Raw genomic sequence first — 11,036 nt, 5'->3', positions numbered from 1 at the left:
TCTACTGGTTTATACTTTCAGCTTTCCCCTTCTCTTATTAGTCTCTCCAATTTTTTTAGAAGCCAATCAAGAACTCAATTACATGATGGAGTTCTCTTATATTGAGCCGTTGCCTTTCCTGGCTACATTCCCCTCGACTTCCTCCTCGGTTTTTTCTAAGGTGTAGTGAGGTGTTACTTGTTTGTTTAATTTGGTTTTTTTGGGTTTTTTTTTTTTTTTTAGTTCGTTAAAAAAAGCCTTTGAAATGGAGGCTTGATGGTCCATGCTTCTGACAAAGCATTAATTTCTAGAGCTACGTGGCGTGATCTTGAGAAAAAGGAGAAGGCCAGCGGGCTTGCATCAACGATAAGAGCGGAGGATTCGAAGAGGCTGCGTTTTAAATTGTTGTAATGTGCGTTTTGTTGTAACTGAATAATGAGCTGGACTTTGGTTGGATGATGGATATGAATCTCCTACAGTTTCAAATAAATTGATTCTAAAATAATATGAATTTATATCGTTATTTGCATCAAACTGATTGAAAAATAATACCGATTAAAAATGTAACATTTTATCAATAATAATTAAGTATATTTTAATTAGGTTCTTGCGGTTTATGTTGTAGAAAAACTTTTTGAACCAAAAAGGTGGAATTTTTTTTTTTTTTTTTTTTTTTTTTTTTGAGCTCTACCTCTATAGCATGTCCACATATTTAATAGATATCATTTTTCAGGTCATTTAATACAAAAACAACATAAATTCACATAATTTTAGAAATCTACAATTTTAGAGAGCTGCGCCCGATCTCTTTATAATGGGTATTTCAAGTAGATGAGTTATTAAGTAACTGAATGGATTGAATTGTAAACATTAGGTCTAGGCTACTATAAATAAGTCCAATTGTGATTTGTAAAGCAAGGAAGAAATTACTTATTGAATTCTTGGAGTCTAGGTACGTACGTACCTCGAATCAGCCTATTCTAATCAATTGCATTTCAACATTTCATTCAATTTCTTCCATCCCTATCATTACAAATTAAATATAAACAAATATATATATATATATATATATATATACAATATTACAAAGAAATTAATAATTCCTTTTACAAAAACAATAACAAATAGTTGAACGCGCGAACACTGGAATTAATATTGTCTGCATATTCCAGGACCACGGTCCACATAACCCGGAAGGAAAGCTCATAATTAAATTAATTGAATTTTTTTTTTCTTAACTTTTGCGTGTAATACTTCCCTCCTAGCCTTGACAACTCAAATTCCCCCCGCAATGCTTATCTTCATCCAACGACTTAACTCCAATATACAACTGAAATTACCCTTTCAACCTCCTTGACTTGGCATTATTACATCACCATCCCTGCACAGGCCACCTCCTATCAGGATCTGGAAGCCACGAAGACCGTCGTTTCTTCTTCTTCGTCACCTTCACCGGTCCCTGTTTGGCCTCAGCGACGCCTGGGGTTTTTCTAAAGCTGAAGACCTTGCTCAGAAACCCCCAATCTTTGTTCCTTCTACTCTTTTTCTCAGTACTGTGCTCGCCGCTTTGCCTCATGGACTTTGAGAGCCTCTCGTACCTTGTGATTCCAGCGTATTCCGAAGTTATAGTCTCCGATACGAGCGCCGAGCTGTATGACCTCCCGAGCCGAATGGAAGGGCCTCTCTGGAGCCTGAAACTCCTGCTGGGTTCCATTTCGCCTCGTCTTTTGAGTTTGTGGTGGGTGAAGTACTTTTGGGTTGGGTTGGTTCTGGTTTTTATGAGGGCAGGATCAGTTCGACCTGCTCCGGTAATAACAATATGCATGCGAGGGGTCGTGTTCCTTGTAATAAAATACTAAATGGACTCGTTTACGTGTGAAAGCTGACAAGCTTTTGTTTTGTTTTGGTTTTTTTTTTTCATAAGTTTTTGTGAGCCATGAAAACTGGACAGTCAAAGCTTCCAAATATATGAAAATATATTATATTTTTTTGTATATTTTATATTTAATTCATAGTAATAAACGTAAGTGTTTAATACCGAATCACTCATACAAATTAGTTCTAAAGATTACATTGTGCTTATTGAGATATTTGTTTACGATACAAAGGTCCTTAATTATAGAAATTAAAGTAAATACAAAACATGATTTGATTACAATTAATACGTAATTAGAGAATATTACAATATCAACTAAATATAGAATATACGAAAAATATAATTTATTTTTAATATATTATAACACTGGGAAATGCCAAGTGATTCTCATCACAATAAAAACAAGTTGCTTCGTCTCATGCATTGACTTTTGATTTAGATAACGAAAAATTGAAATTTCACTTAAAAAAAAAAAAATGCAAAAACTCCAAACTTGGCACTGTTAGGTAATGATCTAAAAAATCGTTACTAACGTGATGCACAATGTGACACTACTATACCAGCTCAAAAAATAAAATTTGCCTAGTCTTTTCATAGGTTTGAGGCAATTAGCCAATCCAACCGAACCTTGGAAGCTAGTAGTTGCAATTACCTTCAGTGGTTCATCTCATGGTTGCTACCACTAGATCTGGTGGTTAAGCCCAGAGATAGTTGGGTGTGGTCACTGTGGTGTTGAACAAAAGATGGTTTTCTTTAAACCTCTTAGGAAAAGATTTAATACCTCTAGCATTTTTCTAATTTTAAAAAAAAAAAAAAAAAAAAAAACTAAAGAACATTGTTTAGATAATGTACGTAACTCCAGAAAGTATTCGTGAATATGAAACAGACAATTGATATCATAAAGAGTAATGCTAATTTGACAAAAATAAATAATAATAATAATAGTTAAATGCAAATTAAAACTGGTATGTCAGGTTATGGACAATGGAACTTGAAAATTGTGTGAAAATAAAATTTTGGGATGGAACTAAGGGCCTGAAAGTTGATGTGGCTTTTAAAATCACCATTAGATCAAAATTTAATAGTGATCAATTCAAAATATAGTGGTGATTTTAAAAATCACATCAATTTTATGAAGATAAAAATATGACAAAAAATTGGTCTCAAGCATTACTCAACAATGCATGGTGACGTGACACTCCTAACTAATCTTTGGATTCAACATTATTGAATAATGTTAACCTTCATTAATTCTTTAATTTCAATACAGCGTACCGGTTCCGTCCCTAACTCCGGTACTCAAAACACAAAAGTCACGTATAAAGTATTTTTCATCTAAATTTGATCATGCTTTTTTGCTTGTTGAAAGGGTAGTACTTATTAAAGCTTAGGGGCCGGCAATATTTAATATGCATTAGGCATTTTCATTTTACTACGTATGGGATTCAAAGTTAAAATATAGGGCAATCTCAATCATCTTTTTATGATCTTGTCATTTGAACTAAAAGGCCAAGGGAATCATTGGGCTTGCGAAATAGAATATCGATCTTACAAGGAAACGAAATACGAGTGTCTCTAGAGTGGCACCCACGTCTCTCTCTTTTTTCTTTTTCTTTTTTTAAGAAAAATGTTTATTGATTTTTTATAATTTGCTGACACATGTCAACAGTTTAATAAAAAAAATATTAAAATTAAAATTAAAATTTAAGATTGATATAATTATTAAAATTAAAACTATAGGCCCCAAATTGACAGTAAACCTAAATTGGTGATGTCATATTCTTTCACCGTAATCATTGATTTATTGTATTAAAAATTGAAATTGACTGTTCATTGAACCAAGTATATACGAACAATTATATATTTATTTATTTCGTGTAATAGTGAAGCCTCAAGTAGCCGAGCACAAGAGGGGTACAAGACACAAATTAAAGTCTTTTGTAGAGTACAACTTGTGTTATGTATCCTGCGCGCACAAAATGCATAATGAGAATGTCACATCAGTAATTAAGACGTGTGACACCCTTAATTTGTGTTCTATGCGCACTGTCATAAAATACAAACCAAAGTCTTATGGTAAAACCCTATTTAAATGAGATTTATCATGAATATTTGATCCACTCACTTCAATGAAATAAGTCTTACAATTTCAATATTTATAAACTTATGTAGCACAGGGATATCCACTTCGGATGAGCATCGACCCCAATTTGTTATCCCTTTTGATGAGGTGGAGGAACTGGTTATTCAATTTGAAGAGTTGATGGATGCATCGGACTGAAAATTTCGAGGATTAGAGCTAAAATGTTGCCATCCTAAGTTTTCCATTTGGTTCAAGTGTGATCTCAACTATGTGTAAATAAGCTATTGTGCATTCTTTCTCTTGCAAGCCAATTTTGAAGGAAGAGTTCTACTTGAGGTTTGTATCAATTGGTATTAAAGCCATACATTATGTCACAAGCTTAAATCACGGAGAAGGCGACCTATAGGCTGGATTAACATGTCTTAATATTATGTATGAGCACTGATATATGAGTGGAGCCACCAAAAAATAAAGGACTACCATATGGAGTCAATGTTGATAGAGTACGCCGCCGTAGACGTCAGATTTGAAAACGTGGTGTTATGTTATGATCCTAAATGTCTCACATGACTTAAAAAGTAATCTTAACCATGTGTTTATAATTATTATTAATTTTTTTACAATTTTGGCACCCTCCTATAGCAAGCCTATTCTCTTCTCAAAGATGAATTATACATGATATTTGTATTATAACAACACTGGGTTCAAAATCACAACCGATTGTGTTGGATCGGGGTTTGGTTTTGCAAGAGAAATTAAGATATGTCTAAAGAACAACTCATGGATGAAAGTTGTGAGGATTAGAGCTAATAGCACTGGGTTCAAAATCACAATCAATTAGGTTCTGGTTGGATCCGCGTTGGTTTTCAAAGAAAAATGTAATCCTCTAAATATGAGTTGTCATGATTTAAACATTTATTATACCGTTTAAATAATCGTGTTGGGTTCGAATTGATCATACCAGATTGACATATCAATTCGAACCCGACACGCCAAGCCATTTTTCCGGTCCTAGTTATAGGTGCCTATTATGGTTTTAGACATCTATTATAAGATTGAGTTTAAAGATATTTTTCAAAAAGAAAAATAAAAAGACAAATGTGCCCCTTTAAAGACATATTCGTGGAATTGCAGGTAAACGTTTCGTTTTATTTGCTTTTTTGGGTAAGAAACACATTTCTTTACCCTAAAGATATTACCCTATGGAATGAAGAAATAACGAAGGCCGGCAGAACATCTCGATTGGAACTGTTGGTGAACACTTGAACTACATCCCAATGAGGCTCGGTTTGGCCACGGCCCACGTTCCAATGCCACTAAGTTGTAAACTGCGAAACCCACCGTGTCCAAACGAGATCACTTACCAATCCGAACGCCATTGTTATAATTTGATATGCCATTGTTATAATTTTTGTTTTGAGTGACATGTTATAATTTGATTGGTTCTTACGTGGCACTGGACAATTTTTGTCAAAATTTTGAACAGAACTTGGGTGCGAGGACTTATTGTTATTTTTGCATACTACAGTGAGCTCTCTCTTTATATATATTAACAATGTCTGATCCAAGGACTACTAGACCTTGCCACTTTAATTGTGTGAAATATTTGTATGGTATGTAATATTATTCTTATTATTCTTCCCTAAAATGAGAATATTCTAATTCAAGTGTTAGTGTTAAGCACAAACACAAAATCCATCATGATAACAACCAACAACAGCATTAAGCTTCAACAAGTGATAAAATTGAGAGGATACAAAATAGAGACAGCAACCCCATACAACACAGGATAAACTAAGCTTCAGCTATTTGCAGCACTCACTTTGGATTTTATATGGAATATGGATGTCCGGGAATAAACTAATTCATGAAGATTTTCAGCATGTGCTGCCATGGCTATAAAACAGATCTCAAATTCCATGGCTACTCATCTCACTGCCCTCTCTCTGGATCCCTCCACAGATAGGTAGTATAAAAGGAAATTTTGATGTGGCAGTTTGTGGATCCTTTGCTATTGCTGCAGTAGTTATTAGTGATGCTATGGGGAACGTCATTTTGGCAGCTAAACAGAAGCTACATGAAACTGATGCTCATGGAACTTATGCTCTCCAAGGGGAAGCCTTGGCTGCTCTACTTACTGTTCGGCTAGCAGTTTCTTCAGGGTGTTCTAATCTCCAGTTTGAGGGTGATGCTTGCGATAAGCAATTATTCCTTATTTTCCTCTTGGTCTTTTGCTCATTTTGTTTCAAATATTTGGTTTAGACTTATCTTTTTAGAATGCTTTAAAAGTTTCTCAATGCGCCAAGTTAAATGAGCCGCTTGTAATCGTACTTTTGGAAGCATTTCCTTAAGATCTATAATTCTTTTTTCCATCCATATTAAGAGCGGGAAAGATCTCCCCTTGTAACATTTTTTCCTATACAATTAAAAAAAAAAAAAAAAAAACACAAGGAATAAGAAGATAGAAATAGGCAATATCTTAGCATATAGTATTTGTTTCATTGTTTATCTTCTGACTTCTGTACAGGGAGGATGATCCTTTTCATTTTATTAATAAAAATGAATCATTAATTCCGTGATCAAATTTTTGTTTTATTACATTTAATAATGTAATTTAAATAACAGGATATTATCTGACCATTAGATTGAACAAAATAAAATATTGACCTTTTTTCTGTACAGATCTACAAACACCTGTAACGAACTCATTTATAAATGCAATAGCCTTCATCATGTTTATGGCGTGGAACCTGAAAAGCAGGGGAGGGTTAGACCTGAAATCACAGTTTGACAAAAGAGGCCTCGAGTCGCTTTCTTTTCCTTGCACGGGATTTTTGGTCATTTTTTTCCGCTAATATATTTCAAAGTTCAACAAACCCACGTTCAACTTAACAGCGAGGCCATAACATTTTTTTTTTTTTGGGTAATGTGATTCATGCGTCATTTTAAAACCCAAAAAATGTAAGCACGCTAATCATGCTTGCTAATTACTGACGTTAATTTAATTTTATTTTATTTTATTTTTGAACTCCAATTATTGAAAAAGAACTACCTTTGAAACCCCATATTATATAAGGTTTCTTGAGCTCTTTTTCTTACGTATATGTGTTGTCATACAATCGTACGACACCCAAGATGGAGATTTCGTGTCAATTTTAGTTTAAGTCACTATTTACATTCTTCAAATCATGATCCTCTTTCTTCACTTGTTCGTGTGATCAATTATCACGCTAGAAAAAAATCTCATTGCAGTATTTTATGATCGGATCAGATCTTTTCCATTTGAACTGAAATGTGAATGATTTATTTTATGGTTTATAGATTGTATTTCATAAATTTCAATTTTAATGATTATATTTCACCATATGGTAAATATGTTGATATTTTTTATTTAATATTTTTAAATAACGTAATACTATATATATATTGTTTGATGTAACAAAATTTAACTCATATATATTATATTGTTTTCTTCTCATAAGTACATGCACCAACTCGAAGGCAGAGCAATGGTTGAGAGGGAGTCTCAGTGTGTAGGGCCTATCTTCATATAAGGAATTATTATATACTTATTGTGATGGTGTAGTGCAGGAATTAAATTCTTTTATTTATTCATAACATTATTGTTGTTTGAACAAGTTTTTTTTTCAAGATTAATAATAATAAAAAAAATCAATCACAGCGAACAAACTCTTAATTAAGGCGTGTGACTTTTGAGCCCCTCAACAACCCTGTCCCTACATCATTTTTATTTTTTTTGTCTTTTTCTTCTGGGCCCCTCGACAACCACATATCCCCTACATTATCTCTTTATTTTTTTATTTTTTATTTTTGTCTTTTTCTTTTTTCTAGGAGGGAAAAGATTTGGGGCCGTGGGGGGGGGGGGGGGGGGGGGGGTCGGTCTACGTCTCTTCTAATAAATGCATAAAACGTCTCTTCTAATAAATACATAAAACGTCTCTTCTAATAAGTGCATAAAAACCAGCCCCTTAAATAGATACGCATCTTAGAAATAGTAGCAGACATTGAAAATATGAAAACTTTTTTTTTTCTAGGAATATAATTTCGTAATTCGTATTTCTATTTTTTTTTTTTCTTAAAGCTTTAGCATTTTTCGTTTAGAACCGAAAGGCAAACATCACTACGAAAATTAAATTTCATGCACCAATTTTAGAATATAAAAACTAGTTGAAGAAAAATAATAAATTGACAGAGGCGTGAACAAAGAAATTATAAGTTATATTAATATGTTTTAAGAAATGATCGAATTTTTTATATATATATATATATATATATATATATATATATATATATATATTTATTTTTAATTAATTTTTGTTTAACTCCATTTCTGTCTTTTAATTTTACCGTGGATTAAAATTCCCATTCCGCCACTACACCAACTAGTCTTTCATTTTTAAATAAACAATAATTTCATCGTAATTGCAACTGAATTTCCCTCATTCTCAACCATGACATGGAAATAAAAAATTAAATAAAAATAAAAACCTTAAGAAAGCAACGATCTTGGTGTATTTTAAGAGATAATTGCACCACTGATTTTTAGGGGATTTGATTCTTGTACAACACCAATACAACAACTGCATAACAACCCCTCACATGAGGGTGAGCCCCAGTATGTGAGACACACCCTCATGTGAGGGATTGTTGTACAGTTGTTGTATTGGTGTTGTAAATCTAACATTTTCCGATTTTTAGAGTTGGCTTAAATTATGAATCACTCCTTAAACTTGTTTTCCTTCCACCAAGTAAATAAAGTCCGTTAGTAGAATACAATACAAATGATATTTAGAGGTTGTCTTACTATTTATATGACGTGATAAACTAACGGATTATTTTAATTTGGTAGGCGAAAAACAGATTTAGGAAGTGATTCATGATTATAGTTTACCATAAGGATTCTCCATAAACTTTCTGTACTATAAAGAGTGATTTGTAATTTAAGTCAATTTATAAAACTAATAATGCATTTATACCATATTTTAACGTAGAAAATTGCATGCGATGTCTAAGGGAATAGTAGCTGCGTATCGGATAGACAAGTATACTTTCTTTATAGATGTTGACTGATATTTTTATTGGATCAAATCTCAATAATCGTGCACACATATTAAGACGTTTCGAATATGAGCACAAAGGGCATTACTTAAAAAAAGAAAAAGAAAAGAAAAGAAAAGAAGGGCATTATTCCCTCACCAAAGACCGATGCTTTCACATTATTTAGTAATTTTAGAAGAGTAAATAGCATGAAATGCGTTTATTTTCGTTTATTTCGATGTAGAATTTTTTTTGTCTTCAAATATTTTTAATAAAATTATTAATTTTTTTTTTTAAAAATAATTGTTTAAAAAATATTTTTATGTGTTTGGCTGGTACCATAAAAATACTAACGGCAAAAAGTAATCGGTGACGAGATTCCGTCACTGGCCGGTATTATTTCGGCCACTTTCACCGGATTCCGGTAAAGATCGCGAGAATCTAATTTTTTTTAATCGGATTCCGGCCCGTTTTGTTGAAATCCAGTGGCAGTTGTTGGCACCGGAATTCGGCGATCGGATACCAAAATCCGGTGACCTTGGGCAGTAAATTCGGGCTACCAACAAACTCTAATGTCCGATGAAGGTGGATTACCACAGACATGCCTGCAATAATGCAAACCGTAAATCATTTTTCAAAAATTAAAGAGGCTTTTATGTTCAAACAGAAAATAATTTTTATTGACCATTATTTTCGTCCTTGCCAAACGTTAAAAAAAAAGGGTCAAAAATATTTTTCAAAAAACATTTTAAATAGACAGGACAAAAATAGAAAAAAAAGTAAGAAGGAAAATATTTAATTCTAGAAGAGTTATCCCATAAAACATATAATTTTTTTAAGCATTTTTAGGAAAATTTCATAATAACTTCTTAAGTAATCGTGCGATTTCAATTCACTCATTCGGTTTTGAAATTAAACTTTCTAATTTTTTTTTTTTTTGAGTGTTTTTTAAGTTTTTAACTTCACTCATTCCGTCCAAAATTGCTTACATAGCATTAACCCTTAATGCCTAAGCAGTTTTGTCACATAAAGTAAGGGTGATTTAACTTGAAGAGACAGATTTTTCCAAGAGGGTCAAATGACGATTATGGAATTGGAGGGTAGATACTAGATAACAAGGAAAAATGTAGAAGACAAACGCAGATCCGGTATGGACGAACATAAATATGGAAGAGACTCATAGCCAGTGAGTCAGTGACTCCAACCGTTTGAAGAGACGAGGAAGTGGAACATCGTTCCCACATACGATGAGCCATTGAAGTATATTTTAGACAATCAAACTAGCGACGGATCAACTGCAAAATAATAATAAAAAAATGGTCATAAAAAATTACCAGTCTCGAAATAATGGTAGCATCCCATGCTATTTAGAATACTGTCATGAAAATATTAATTGGGTCAACGCTTAACAATTAATAAGAATTTATGCCCCTTTTAAAAAGAGATAGATTTGGGTTTAGGTGCCGTAAACCTGAATTTATGCCCCTTTTAAAAAGAGATAGATTCGGGTTTATATTATATCTTTTGTAGTTTTTTTAACTGTTCATATTTAATTTACTTTTTTTATTTTTCATGAAAAATTTGAAATTAAATCTAAATTTTTGAAAAAATTATAAAAGATAAGCTGTAATTTTATATTATTATTATTATTATTATTTTTTCTGAAAAGTACTTCAGCCAAATTCCTTCTGAATGCGACCCTTTTAAATGGGACTTTTATAGGAATATGGTGGGACAGCCAATTTCCTTTATCCGAAAAGATTTGTGGGGACGAAAAATTGTTATTTATTTCAATTTTTTTTTTGTTTTAAAATAAAAAAATGACATTAGAGAATACTTTTTTAATTATTTTTGATTTTATATTAAAAAGAGGATGACGAAACCGTCCCATGTATCAGCCCTCCTTTATAGTTTATAGGCTTTGTGGCGGGCTTCCTAGGCGTGTAGCGCACCGGAATTCTTCTTCTTTAAGGTGGGACAGGCCATCTCCAAAAAGAAAATAAAAGTTTTTTATTTAAAAATGAAAAAGTATTTCTTTAA

The sequence above is a fragment of the Alnus glutinosa genome, chromosome 3 (genome assembly GCF_958979055.1).
Source record: "Alnus glutinosa chromosome 3, dhAlnGlut1.1, whole genome shotgun sequence".
NCBI classification, from domain to species: Eukaryota; Viridiplantae; Streptophyta; class Magnoliopsida; order Fagales; family Betulaceae; genus Alnus; species Alnus glutinosa.
Note: the sequence above shows the minus strand (reverse complement) of the source record.